This window comes from Pinus tabuliformis, chromosome 5_1, assembly GCF_031772625.1.
Source record: "Pinus tabuliformis cultivar Carrire ecotype Pingquan chromosome 5_1, CPIR1, whole genome shotgun sequence".
Classification (NCBI taxonomy): Eukaryota; Viridiplantae; Streptophyta; class Pinopsida; order Pinales; family Pinaceae; genus Pinus; species Pinus tabuliformis.
In genome coordinates this window covers 846,770,451-846,785,063 of record NC_142305.1, presented here as the reverse complement: position 1 = coordinate 846,785,063, position 14,613 = coordinate 846,770,451, and the positions used below count along the sequence as shown (strand labels likewise).

General features: G+C 41.4%; 1 protein-coding gene across 2 annotated transcripts in view; it reads right to left on the bottom strand.

Moving 5' to 3' along the window:
- LOC149167505 (uncharacterized) overlaps positions 1–14,613 on the bottom strand; it is a 310,037-nt gene that overhangs the window by 47,291 nt on the left and 248,133 nt on the right. The window lies entirely within an intron of this gene.

The following is a 14,613-nucleotide window of genomic DNA, read 5'->3' as shown; positions in this document are numbered from 1 at the left end:
GTCTTCCACCTTTGACCACACCCTTGTGACTCCATATACCCAATTGATTGAAGGAACTAGTCGTTTTGCATCAATCTATTTCGCAAAACCTGCTTTAAATAGCATAAAATACTTTTAAATGTCAAACAATTGGGGTTAGTGCTTGCATCTATTTAATTGACAAAGAAAAATTATCACTTTTAAGCATTTTTCAGCCATAATTCTAGGGCTGATGTTAGGGGTTTCCTAGCTGTTTTGTCCATTTCAGTCATTGATTTTTTTTTCCACTTTTCTATTGTTTACCTATTTAATAGCCTTTCATATTTTATTGTTCATCATAATTTATAGGCTATTTTTATGGTTGTTGTCATAACTTTTACATGTCCTAAAGTGTCTTTATCTCAAACCCTAATTTAGAACAACATTTGTTTAATTGGTGGTAGAATGTGTTTGGAATCTAATTGAGCATCTCCAAGAGTTACCTCAACCCTTTAGACTTAGCCATAGGTTATTTAAACGTGCTTCCTCATTCACTCCCAGAGCTCTACCTTATTGAATACATTTTTGGGCTGTCTAATTAACAAGTTCCTAGGAGAGTATTTTGCTTGGGAATTCCTTGGGATAGTTGATCTCTAACCCCTGTTGGGAAAGCCTCCCTTATGGGGATAATATCCATCCATGAGACAATAATGGAATAGCCAATAATGTGAAAATGGTGCCTAGTCTCCTTATTTCCCCAGACTTAGAGTGCCTAGTGAGGCTTTGTGCTAGGCTACTAGATTTTGCGGTAATACTTCCCTCAAAGAAAAAGTCAAATAAGCATTTCCATCTTACATATACCCTACACTTAGAGGAAAGAGACAAGAAGAATACAATACATGATTGACAGCCAGAAAATATGACCTACAAAAGGAACATATTGAGCTACCCAACATTGAAGCTTACCTCCCATTTTGAGCGAAATTAATGGAATCATAGATAATCATTACAAGTACATTAGTTCAAAATCAAATTCATTAATAACAAATGACATGCCATATTTGAATGAGTTTCCATTTCATATTAATCCAAAGAACTTCTTAATCTATGCTAAGGACCTCTATTTTTTCCATAGTGATTGTTGCCTCAAAATCCAACAGGTCTTGTCAGTGGCCTCGCAAGACAAGGACTAGACCAAGTGACAACACTATGAGGTGTGGCTCACTATCACCACAACCACTACCCCTTGCTCTTTAGTGGAATTTCACCACAAGGGAGGCTTCGCTATGTATGTCACTTAATGATATTCTAAGTTTAAGGCTAGGAGGTGACAAGGATAGGCCAAGGAAAGACACTCAACTTAAGGACAAGCCTCAAACTAGCATAAACAAGGCAAAGCGTGCCCTCCAAAGACCTATCGAGAGCACAAGTAACCTAGGGTTTGATAAATAAGCAATGATAAAAGGCTTACCAAGGTACACAACGCCAAGAAAAGGCTTGATAAGATGAATATGATCAATATTTGGGACAACAAGCATTCAAAAAGCCCTAACTTGAAGCCTAGGGAAAGCTTAGGGTTTACCCTAGGGAAAAATTGCCTAGGGTTTGTGACGTTAGCCATAGAATGGAAGAATTTAACGTGGAAATGGGCTGATTTTGGGGCAATGAGTTATAAACCACATGTTTTCTCCTACGGGGTTACCCATTTTGATGGGTAACATCTGGCTCCAACTCAAGGACATGAGATCACAATAGAGTGCATGATCCTTCTGGTCTAAGTTGTCATTGATGTCAATATGGCATTGTTTAATATGGCTAAAACCCTAACAATGTCCTAACCCTAATTGTGCATGAAAACCTTGCATTGATGTACCCTAACCTTGTTGAAGCATACTAGCAAACCATACATGAAGCCTTAACAATATATGATGAAGAAACACTAAGTGCTTGAAAACCCTAGTCTTGACCTATGGAGAACCACTTTGTGAGGCACTAACAATGTGATGGAACATAACACACACTGACTAGAAGAAAGGCTATCTGTTTGGTGTATATCTGTTTGGTGTATATATAGCTTGCAATAGTAACTAAAAGTGAAATTGCTCCCTAAAAGTGAATTAACTGTTGGAATTTCTAATTCTAACTCGTTAGGAATTCTTCATGCACTATCTGGTTTATTTCACCTACTTGTTTAATTACTTAACAAGTTATTTAACCATATAAATACTGAAAATAAACACATGTACAGTCTCAACATCTACAAATCATCAACTGAAAGAAAACAAACACACAAGTAACACCGTTATTTTTGGAGAAATGTCCCCGGAAAAACCCAATGTGGGAAAATCAGTGCAACTATTCGGAGGGTTTATTATTATGCAGTATTTCCTTGAGTACACCTGGGTGCCTAACCAACTCACCCGACAGAGAAAAATACACGGCATCAATACCTCTATTTCAGAAACAAGGATTTAGAAAACCTGTCCCACACAACCCTCTTCGGTATAACTGAAGCTCAGCGCTGGCCCTTCTGGCCTCTGCGTCAACCTCCTACTGACATGCATTAGCCCAAAGACCCTCTGCGTCAACCTCCTATTAACCTGCATCAGCCCCAGGACCCTCTGCGTCAACCCTCTCAGACACTGCGCAACCTCTAGGACCCTCTGCGTCACTCTAGCAGCCTCTGCGTGGATGATGCAATCCCTCTGGCCTCTGCATTGTCTCTGTTGGGCTTTGCGTAACCTGAACTGGCTGTTGCACTCGCTCTCCCTGCTTTTATGCTGGTCTCTCAGTGTTGTCTCTGCCTCTCTGCCCAGTACTCACTGCCCCTCACTGCTGATCACTTATTCAACTTTGCTTAGCAACCCCGCTCTAGCAAAATGAATGATTGATCACGTGTGTTCTCCAACTGCATACTGCTACTGCACTGTAACTCAATTACTGAGAAGTAAAAAACTGATCCACCCAACTTCTGACATCCCTGTCAAGCTAGAAACACTCCTGATGCTGGAGCTCCCTCTATCACTAACAAGTGCTCCCTCTACTGACCTCTGCGATGTTGCAACAACTTCCTACATCTTGCACCGTTGCACACCTCTCTGTGCCATCCTACACTGGTGCAACACTCCCATGCCTCTCGCACTGTTGCAGCCTACTAGCCTCGCGCTGTCCGGGGACTCCTACACTGTAGCACTCTCTGCTGCTCCATATGCATCCATCTCTACCTACATCCGCTAGTCTTGCTACTCCTCTTCGGGGCTTCCGTAGCAAGGTATAATCCAAGAGGTTTGGTACCTCAAGGATCCTGCCCCTCATCGCCTATAGTCCTCCTGACTACACCTCGATGTCTCCCCACTTCTTCTCAAGTGGCACATGAGCACTCATGGCACAATCGTTGTCCTCCTCGACTTCTTTCTCCGCCCTCGCTAGTGCTGCCTTCGAGTCAGAAGCCTCTCCCTTACTCTTCTTCCTCAGACACTGGTTCGCATAGTGACCCAATTCCCCACAATGGAAGCACTTGACCTCGTAGAGGTCCTTCTTCTTCCTCCTCTCCTGCTTCCCGCAGATGCTAGAGCCGCATCCTCTTCCTCTTCCTTCTTGATCCTAACCCCTTTGCTGCTAATTCCCGCCTCGGTCAGTCGTCTGATCTCTTGTTGACGAAGAGCCGCCCACAGTTCCTCCCAATCTGGAAGACTTGTCCTGCCCAGTATGCTCTGGACAAATGTCTCCCAATCCTCGGAGACTGTGTTGAGTGCAGTCCTTACCATTAGCTCCTGATCTGGCGTGGCCCCTATGGAAGTCAGTTGGTCACAGATCTCCTTCAAACGACCGAGGAAGACATCTATCTGCTCTCCCTTCTACATCTAGTATGACCTTAGCTGATTCTCTAGGAGCATCTTCCTCTGCACGGAAGTATGTTGGTACAATGTCTTCAAAGTGTCCCACATTTCCTTTGTCGTTTCCTTCTAGGCAATATGTGGGACCACATGATCCTTGACCCCATCAAGGATGATACACTTTGCCTTAGCCATTGCCTCCTCATACCTTTCATTAGTTACCAAGTCAACTGGGATAGCCATCACTCTCAAGGCGAAGCCCTTGATACGATGTCTGTCTAGAATGGACAAGATCCTGGCCTTCCAAACCACAAAGTTGGACGCTCTGTCAAGCCTATCCTGATCTCTCAGCTCATTCACGGCCATCTCTCTGCTCTTTTGTCGACTCCTTCGAGTCTCTCTACTTCCCGCCTGAAAGTTCCCGATTCAACTCCTGCTGAGTCTCTCTACTTCCCGCCTAGAAGTTCTCAGTTTGACTCTTGCTGAGTCTCTCTACATCACGTCTCGAAGTTCTCAGTTCGACTCCTCTGAGTCTCTCTACTTCCCATCTAGGAGTTCTCTTCTATACTCCCTCTAAGTCTCGATTTCCCTCCTGGAAATCCTTTTGCCAACTGTCAAGTTGCTCCTCTCCGATCGTCTGTGCAACTGCAACACTGATCCGGATTCCTTGGCTAGAAATCCGCCTCAACAACAACTCCCTTTACCTTGGTCTTGCCCTATCAGGTGTTGTTCTAAGTTCTAACCACAGTACCCCACCAGCTTTGCTCCTGCAAACTGCCCACAACTTCCTTCGCCCCAGCAACTGAAGGATTGAGCCTCTCGTGTTAATTTTAGGTATATTCTATGCTTAGAGCAATTTCTTTCAATTTTCACAGTTAGCTCAATATCTTTTCCAAATTAGCAATCACATCAGGGTTATAGTAAATTGCAGATAGAACATAAACAAAGATAGCAGAAGACAAGCCAAGACAAGATGACACAAGATGTGGCGCTAGCCAGGGACAAACACCAATGTGGGGAAACCCTTGATCAATTCTTCTTATATGTTTTTGAATAGTTCAGCAGAGAGAGAGAGAGAGATAATACAATTACAACAGAAGTCAACACTTTGACTTATCTAAATAAGAGCATAGATCATCTCTAAGAAGATGATACATGAGGTAGTTGAACTCAGTTGAAGATATGCTGCTTCAACTGATTCTCCAAGGTGACTCCATCACCCATCATAGTGTTGCACCTCACTGTGTTGCACCATGTTGCACCCATCATCACTATGCTGGACCTCAGTACCATGTTGCACACATCATACTGTTGCACCTTCCTGTACTGCATCATCTTGTTGTACCTTATCATCTTGCTGCACTCACCAATGCTGCCTCATACTATACCTCACTATACCCATCCTGTTGCATCTCATTGTAGCATTTATTATCACTGTATTATACTAGCAAGTGTTGCACATGCTATACTTCACTTTGTTATGATGCCCATTATTACGCAACAGCATTCCATCTTATTGTTGCACCATGATTGCTACACTGTTGTCCCATGTGGCACTCTGAACCATGTTTCCATACTGCATGTCCCATGTGCTTGCAGCACCATGCTTTCCATGTTGTCCCAATGAGCTTGCAACACCATGCTATTGTTGTTGTCCCATTGTGACATTGTTATACCATGCCATCACACTATTAGCACTGTTGTCCCACTGTTAGTCATTGTTGCTCCTATGTGGCACACTAGCAGTATATAGAATCTCCTCATCAATGAAGAGACCTCTCCCATCAAACACGTCAAAGCACAAGTTATCATACTTCTGCACTTCTATTTATGGGCAATGTTTTGGTCATTGGTTATGGCTCCGACTGTAACCTATAGCAACCCAACAGTCATGCCCAAAACACCTTAAATTATGCGGCCTCCTTTCCTCTTCAAGTTATGTGACCTTGTTGTTTGAGGAGGCACCTACAACTCTATGTTTGACCCTTAAAACAGCACCAACAGGCCTGCGGCCTTGTCACAACAGAATAGTCCCTTACTCGACCTGTTTCAGGAGGAATCCTTGCGTCTACTAGCTCAAGTTAGTCCCTTACTATTTCGGACCTCCAGCATGATACTTTGGCCCTCCTTCCAGCACTCGATTACCTGAAAACGTCCCTTCAAACTCGTTGGCCTGTCTTCCTCACTACGGCTAGGGCACCTGTGTATTTGGGCAGCATGAATAGGCCTGCTATATCTCTCCTTTAAATAGCGTAGAGGGCAGGTTGTGCAACGTATAAAAGCAGAGGTCTCCTCCTTGAATTGTGGCTAGATCATCCTCCTTAGGACTGTGTTTTCCTTGCTAGGGCATCATCTCTAGGGCAAATCCCTTAGTCTCCTTTCCTCCTACATCTAGGGCTTCATCATCTAGATTTCTCTTGCCACTAAAACCCAGGACAAGTGGAGAGAAATCAAAAGTGAAGTGTGTGTAGAAATGACAATCAAGTCACCTCCTTTTATACTAAAACGTTGAGCACATGTGGGGGTTATTTGGTTGTTGGCCAACCTTGACGAATTGTCTCATAACACAAATAAATTCATATCTCCATGAATACTTATCGGAATTGGATGATCATTAGATCAATCCTACACCTCTCGATGAGAGGGATCCAAGAAAAATATTAGCTACTATAAATAAGATGACCCACATAGAGTTTGGCCCTAGTTGCCAATTTTAACATCTCGGCTCTGCGCAATCCCGGCACTGACAAAACAGCTCCCTCGACCAACTGCAGCAGCCTTCCTGGCCTCTGCGTGAGCCTCTCTCTACCCTCCTTAGCCTCTACACTGGCCTCTATCTGGCCCAGACTGATGATGTAGTCCCTCTGCGTCAACCCTTCCTCTGTCGCTTCTGTAAAGATCAGCGACTGTCACTCGGGACAGCTGATTCTGCTGCAAATGCTCTGCTTAGCTGATGCCTTCAGCTCTCCTGTGATTTGCAACCATGCTCTGATACCATGTTGGAATTTCTAATTCTAACCCGTTAGAAATTCTTCTTGCACTATCTAGTTTATTTCACCTACTTGTTTAATTACTTAACAAGTTATTTAACCATTTAAATACTGAAATTAAACACAAGTACAGTCTCAACATCTACAGATCATCAGCAGGAAGAAAACAAACACATAAGTGACACCGTTATTTTTAAAAAAATGTCCCCAGAAAAACCCAATGCAAGAAAACCAGTGCAGCTATTTGGAGGGTTTATTATTATGCAGTATTTCCTTGAGTACAACTGGGTGCCTAACCGGCTCACCTGACAGAGAAAAATACACAACAACAATACCTCTATATTCGGAAAAAGGTATTCAGAAAACCTGTCACACGAAACCCTCTCCGACACAACTGAAGCTCAGCATTGGCCCTTCTAGCCTTTGTGTCAGCCTCAGGACCCTCTGCGTCAGCCCTCTGAGGCACTGTGCAGCCTCTGGGACCCTCTACATCACTCCAGCAGCCTCTATGTGGATGATGCAGTCCCTCTAGCCTCTGTGTTGTCTCTGTTGGACTCTGTGTGGCCTGAACTGGCTGTTGCTCTCGTTCTCCCTACTTCTGTGCTAGTCTCTCAGTACTGTCTCTACCTCTCTGCCCAGTACTCACTGCCCCTTACTGCTGATCACTGATTCAACTTTGCTTAGCAACCCCGCTCTAGCAAAATGAATGATTGATCACTCTGGTGTGTTCTCCAACTGACCCTCAAGCCTCTTCTTATACTTTTCTTGTTGGTCCTTCAACGGCCGAGATTAAATCTCTAATCAACGGCTAAGATTAGATTTGGCTTGATCCATGGCTTTTGGAACCTTCAAAGCCGTTTTATATTAATACCCATTAATATTATATTTTTCCTAAGTTTATACTTAGGAAATGCATTAAAAATATTAATTATTTTAATATCTCCCAAATTGGGTACAATCTATCTAAACCATTTCTGGGTCTTGGAGATCTCATGTGCTTTAGCCTCTCCACCAATTTTCATGGCTAGAGCACATCCGATGCTACCCCAAATCAAAATTAACAACAATTCCAAAGTGACAAGGAGATAGACATGAACTAGATGATGGATTGCGGTAAGCTTTGGCTGCCTCTCTGGAAGGCATAAATCAACCTGCGGTTAGAATGAATGTTGACTGGAATAGATCAAACCTGCAGTTAGAATAAATGTTGATTGATACTACTCCTATTGTTGTGTTGAAGTAATTCTTTTTGTTACCATATATGTTCATGTGCAGCATGCGTAACAAAAAAAAAAACTTATAAATTGCATCATTGTTATGATCATCTTGATGAATAATAACCGGATATACTGAATCCATTGAGGCTCAAAATCTGGAGATAATATAATTTGACAACTTGACAAATTAACATACAGGTTGGCTGCAATTTATGATCATGTCGGCTCCTATTCAAAAAGACGTGACCTTTCAAAAACATAGGTCGTCTCAAAATTTATAATGAGACCACTATAAATAACCCAACGTCCCTTCATTTTGTCAACTAAGCTCGGATCAGAGAACAAAAAGCATATCTCAAACAAGATACGAAAAATAAGCAATAAAGAAATAAGGAACAAAACACATTTCATAAGGAGATATATCTGAAACATATTTGGATCACTGTTATGATCATCTTGATGAATAATAACCGGATATACTTGAATCCACTGAGGCTCAAAATCTGGAGATAATATAATTCGACAACTAGACAAATTAACATACAGGTCGGCTGCAATTTATGATCATGTCAGCTCCTATTCAAAAAGACATGACCTTTCAAAAACATTGGTCGTCTCAAAAACTATAATGAGACCACTATAAATAACCCAACGTCCCTGCATTTTGTCAGCTAAGCTCGGATCAGAGAAAACAAAGCATATCTCAAACAAGATAGGAAAAATAAGCAATAAAGAAATAAGGAACAAAACATATTTCATAAGGAGATATATCTGAAGCATATTTGGATCACTGTTCTGGATAACGAAATTGTAAAGAAATTTTGCTTGGATCTGTGAGTGTAGTTTCAACCTCTATGACACTTATTACAGGCCTGCCACTCGGCTTGTTCAGGAGCAGTCTTAGCTTTGAGGCCCTCTGCAAAACTCGACACTGAGATCTGTGGTTTAAACATTCCACATAAAATCGGACCTGACATTTGCACATGTAACTACTGAAGCTACTTGCGGCTCTATAATTAGAGCTCACTTAATGCTGAACTCGCCCCTGAGACAAGGTTGAATTAGCAGATCTGTAGGAGACTAGAAGCTCGCATCTGTTGACTTTTGGACAAAATTCAAACTGAAGCTCAGATCGTCCCAAAATAAGATATTTTGACCTGTGTGCTCTGTGGAAGTGATTTGAAGTTTGGAAGTTAATTTTTTTGTAGCAGATCTGTAGCATCTATTGTAGGCCTGATTTTCGACCCTGTATATCAGGCTTCTGAACAGATCCCTATAACAGACCTTTGTGAGCTTGGAGAATCTTTTGAAATATGAGCTGAGTTTATAACAGCTTTGGAACCCTAGGTTCTAACAGTGCTTGAGGTTCTTTTATAGCAGGCATCTGAACGGCCTTATTGACTATTTGTTGGAGCTGACATAAAGGACATTTGGAGTAGACCTTGATTGAAGAACCTTTGGAGCAGGCTTGTTTTCAAAGCAAACATTAGAGACCTTTTGATCTTGTTAGTGAAAAAGCCTTGAAAGAGTATTAAAGAACAAACAAGATACACCTTGTTGAAGCAGCATTTTTGAAGTGAAGACTTCTGAAGGAGTATAGGAGAACATGCTTTGAAGCTATCATCAAGAAGCTTGTTGAAGATATCATGAAGATATTGTGAACACATCTTGGGAAAGCATTATTGAAGACTTAAACTGATCTTGAAGGCACCCTTGGAGATCATGATGCATTGTTGAAGGCCCTCATGAAGTGACCTTGAAGAAAATTGTCTGGGCGGCATGAAGAGTTGTGGAGACACCTTCTAAGAATCATGAAGTTGTCAATGATGAGTTAAGCGAAGGCATTTGTTGAATGCTAATTTGAAGATATTGTAAAGGCTTGTTGCAGAGGTTTTTGGGAGGCCTTGAAGAACCATTCAACCTACATTGAAGAGTTGAAGAAAATTGATAGTGTTAGTGCCCTAAAGGATAGGAGTCCTCAAGAAGATAAGGTTGGAGCCTTGTAGAAGATAAAGTTGGAGCCTTGTGGAAGATAGTGTTGGATCCCTAGAGGTTGAAGCCTCATGAAGTCCAAGTTAGTGCTTGGCAAAGTACAAGTTGAAGCCTGGTAGATTGAAGATTGGAGTCTTCATCTAGGGTTGGAGCCCTAAACATTATTGTACTCGGTTTATTGTAAAGAAGAGGATTGGAGTGTTAATTTTTCTGAGGGATATACTGTTCTTTGCTTAGATAATTGCATTTCTTCATTAACACTTTAACTTCACCCCATATCATCATTACATTATTCATATTTCAGCATATGCAACTATGTATAAAGAACAACATCATTATCATCAATGCAACGAAACATAAAGGAACAATAGAAGAAAAGCATGCACACATAGACACACCAGGATTGGTCCGAGACCAGAGAAAACCCACTATGGTGAAAACCCTTGCAAATTCTTCTCCTTCTTAGATCGTCATCAAATGTTTCAGCAAAAGAGAGTACAATGATCCATATCTTCATCTACGCAACTAACCAGTAAAACAATTATGACATCCATGACATGAAACTAATCATGCTTATACTCAAAGCTTGATTCTGAGGACTGTAATGTACTGCCATTGACTGTAGTCAACTGCTGAACATGGTTGTCACTGAGCGGAGTCTTCGGAATACTGAAATTTCATCTTTTAGTCCCGAACGCACAAAGGATGAGTTGTGCGGGCGACTATGGTAGTCCTGGACGCTTCTTGGTGAATTGTATGCGTGCGTTTGGGGACAAATATATTTAGATCTGCCTCAAACCCCTATATGCTCCCTTCAAGCTACTGTGCAAGCATATGAGACTTCCCAGACGCTCCCTTGACCACTTTGTGCATGCGTCTGGGGACCAAACTGCTCGATCTACTTCAAAAACCCAAAACGCTCCCTTCATGCTTATGTCCGAGCACTTGAGGCTTCCCAGACGCACCCTTGACCACTCTGTGCATGCGTCTGGGGTCGAAAATACTCAGTTACATGCGTGTGTACGAGAAACAGAAAGCCTAGATCCATGTGAGCTTCAACCCTATAGTTTCGGACCCTTGTGCGAACTTCCTTCGTCAGACCTGTACAAACCAAGACAATAGAAGAGAAGAGAAGACGGCTTGATCAATGTGTCCAAATGAACTTGAGGTCTCTTCTATTTATAGGCTTCCATGAGGGTCCACTTGATGTTGAGGCCGACTTATCCAATTGTACATGTGCTTAGGGCCGACCTATTCCAATATACATGAGTGGATAAAATAAATTCAAAAACCAACTTCTGCTAATCTAAATGAGGTGATCTTTAGGTCGATTTTGGTCCTCTCAAAAGGAGGAATCTATTGCAATTATTATTTAATCAGATGAGTTATCCAAAGTGGAATTTGACCGCAGTTGCATAATTTTAACAATCCCTCTCAACTAGGGAGAATTCCACCTGCTAATATATGTCCATCGATCAATATGCCATTCAAGTGTCATCATGTATCGTCACAGATCATCTCAGTCATGTAGTCGTCATGCCATGACCACCTCAAGTATCTCATCATCACACATCATCAATGTACATCTCAATCTATCCCTTGCTTATTCCTACTTAGCTCTTGGTTTTTTTTCTCACATGCTGAACATTTTCGAATCTAAAAGGAAGAATTTGTCATCGGAGGGGAGCTCAATCTACCACCCTCTATCCATCAGGATATTACCCGGAAGCTTTACCAGCGGGCTACTACCCGGGGATATCAACGGGGAGCTGAATCTGTGATCTGTATCATCATCAAAGAAAATACCATCAAGGGAGCATATCTCAACCTAGAATCTCATGGGGGAGCTATACACCTACAAGCCCATATCAAGCAATAGGATATCCAGATAAGCAGGGGAGCACATCTCGACCCTGGAATCACATTGGGGAGCTCAATCTCCACCCGAAAACGCATAGGCTTATCTCAACCCATACTATTGCCTACTGATCTTCCCATCGATGATCCAGAATAGTCATGTGGTAGAAGTTAGAACACTTGCATCATAATCTACTTGGGTTGCACACCCCAAGTACACTCTCAACTTGTTAGCCAAAGGGGAAGCGATATTCCCTGTTTATTTTTGGTAGCATTGGATGTCCTCTAAGCCTCAAAATTTGCAGGGAGGCTTAGACACATGCATTCTCCAATACCCAAAAATCGTTTTGGGAAATTTCATTCAGAGACAGTTTTATTAAAATAATTAATCATTTTTAATGGAGGCCTAAGTCTAAACTTAGGGAATTAAAATAATTAAAGGGTATTAATCTAAACTGTGGGTGAAACTTCTAGAAGAAGACAGAGATCGAGTCCAAATGATTTGAGCCATTGATTAGAATCTAATCTAGGTCGTTGGTTCTCTACTGGAGGATTATAAGATGGACATCAGTGGGCACTTGGAGAACACATCAAGTAGAGTTCAAAAGATCGAATTTCTGAAGCAGAGCAGCTGCCGGTGAGAAATTTGAAGTGATCTTTTGCAGTGAGGAGCAGGGATAGTTTCGGTTGGAGATTTCTCCTGATCCGGGAACAGTCAGCAGAGAAGGCAGAGAGATCCGGCAGAGGCAGCACAAAGCCAGAGGTTGATGCAGGGCCACGCAGAAGCCTAGAGGGGATCCATAAATTTGTTGGAGAATCAATTTTTAGAGCCAGAAGTCGAGGTGTGAGACTGGAAGGGCAGAAGTCGAAGTCTTAGAGGCAAATCGATCAGCCGGGAGGAGTGATGCAAACCCCAACAACTGTGATGCAGGGCCTACGCAGGGATTGCGTAGAGACTACGCAGAGACATCCAGGGGCAGTTCATTTTGTGGCTGGATCAGTCAAATCTCCTGTGATAGTGTGAGGTAATCTCACTGACCTCTTTGTTAGTAATATTCTCTGTGCTGGATAGCCAGCAGGGCATCCAGAGATTGTATTCAGAAATTACTAATGCTTAATAATAAAACCCTCAGCTACTGCACTGGTTTTCCCACACTGGGTTTTTCCGAGGACATTTGTCCAAAATTAACTATGTACATGTGTTGTGTATTTCTTTCTTATTCAGTTTCTTGTTTCCGCATTTTATTTAAATGGTGAAGGTTGCATTGCAATAGTTTTGGTGTTTACTGTAGGAAACAGTAAATAATTTGTTCAAGTAATTAACAAATAGGAGAAACGTAATCAGTTGTTGGAGTAGAAATTTGGCCCATCCAAATTTTCACATTCCCGACAAGCCCTACTTGTGGGTATGATGCCAACTAGGGTACTCTGCAAAGAGCAGACAGGGGAGCAACATTCTCCGACCCTATGAAGATAGGGGAGCAACATCTCCAACCATATGGGTAACAGATAGGGTTCATACCCTATTGTCCAGACTCTAGAGTTCCCTCAACCCTAAGAGCCCTCTATCTCAATTCCTCACCCTGGGAGATCAGATAGGGAGGAAGAGTTGGCTCAGTGTCCTCGATTAGCGCTGCTCTCAACATACTCAAATTTGGTATCTGTTTGTCTCAAAAAATGTGCTTCAAAAAATGTCAATGTTGTAGCTTTCCTAAATATTACTCAATGTGAATCAATTACAAGCTCAAGAAATTTACAGAGACTTGTTATACTAAAGACTTCGGAATACTTTAAGTCATCTTCCAACATCTCCCTTTGAGTGTATTAATGTTTGTTATGCATTGTTGCCTTGAATGTCACCTTTTTTATCATGTTATTGGCACCAATGAGATAATGTCATTCTCACAATAAAAGATTAGCATGCTACCCATATACACTCTTTGCACCCCAACCATGTCAAGTGACCAAGGAAATTCATGCATCCATCCATGTAGATTAAATACAATACTTTTATTAATTTCCAATGAATCACCACAATAAGTAGGTCAAGGGTTAGCTCAACTACTTGAATCATGCACCCAAGGCATGTCGGAAACAATAAGGCCACAGGTCACTAGTTCAAAGTCGATTGAATTCCTTGAGGTTACTAGCCACTATTGTGGTTCACAATTGACTACCCTCCCTCTAGATATTCCAAAGAAGAGGAAAGATACTACAAGGTTTTCCTTGGAATGAAATAAGTAGCTCAATGGGACTCAAAAAGTAAATCAAATGTAAATACATAGTGTGAGTGCAAAAGAAACTCTTGTTAATACTCTATCAAAGGAAGAGAAATATTTATATCTATCTCAAAGAATGGAAAAAGAACAGAAAAAATGCCAACAAAAAAGTCATGACAAGTACAAAGGGAGGATGTCAATACCAAGTTATCAATTACTATGAAGGCATTGATGCAATGTTTGATAATGTCATCAAGAAATAGTTTTCACTTCGATTGCGCCTTACATAATAGATGTTAGTAACAATTATAATATTTCTCTTTTCTAATTTATTACTACTATGATTATAAATGGTTTATTTTTAAATTTTGGAAGCTTAACATGGTCATGATCGAAGAAAAATTTGCATCTTATGCTAAGAATTTAGATGTTTCCTTGTGAACAATAGAACAATGGTCCCCATAAACAACTCACATAGATACTACTGGCATTCTACAATAAAGTTTAAGTTCATTGTAGAACACAATAACCAACCATTATTTAA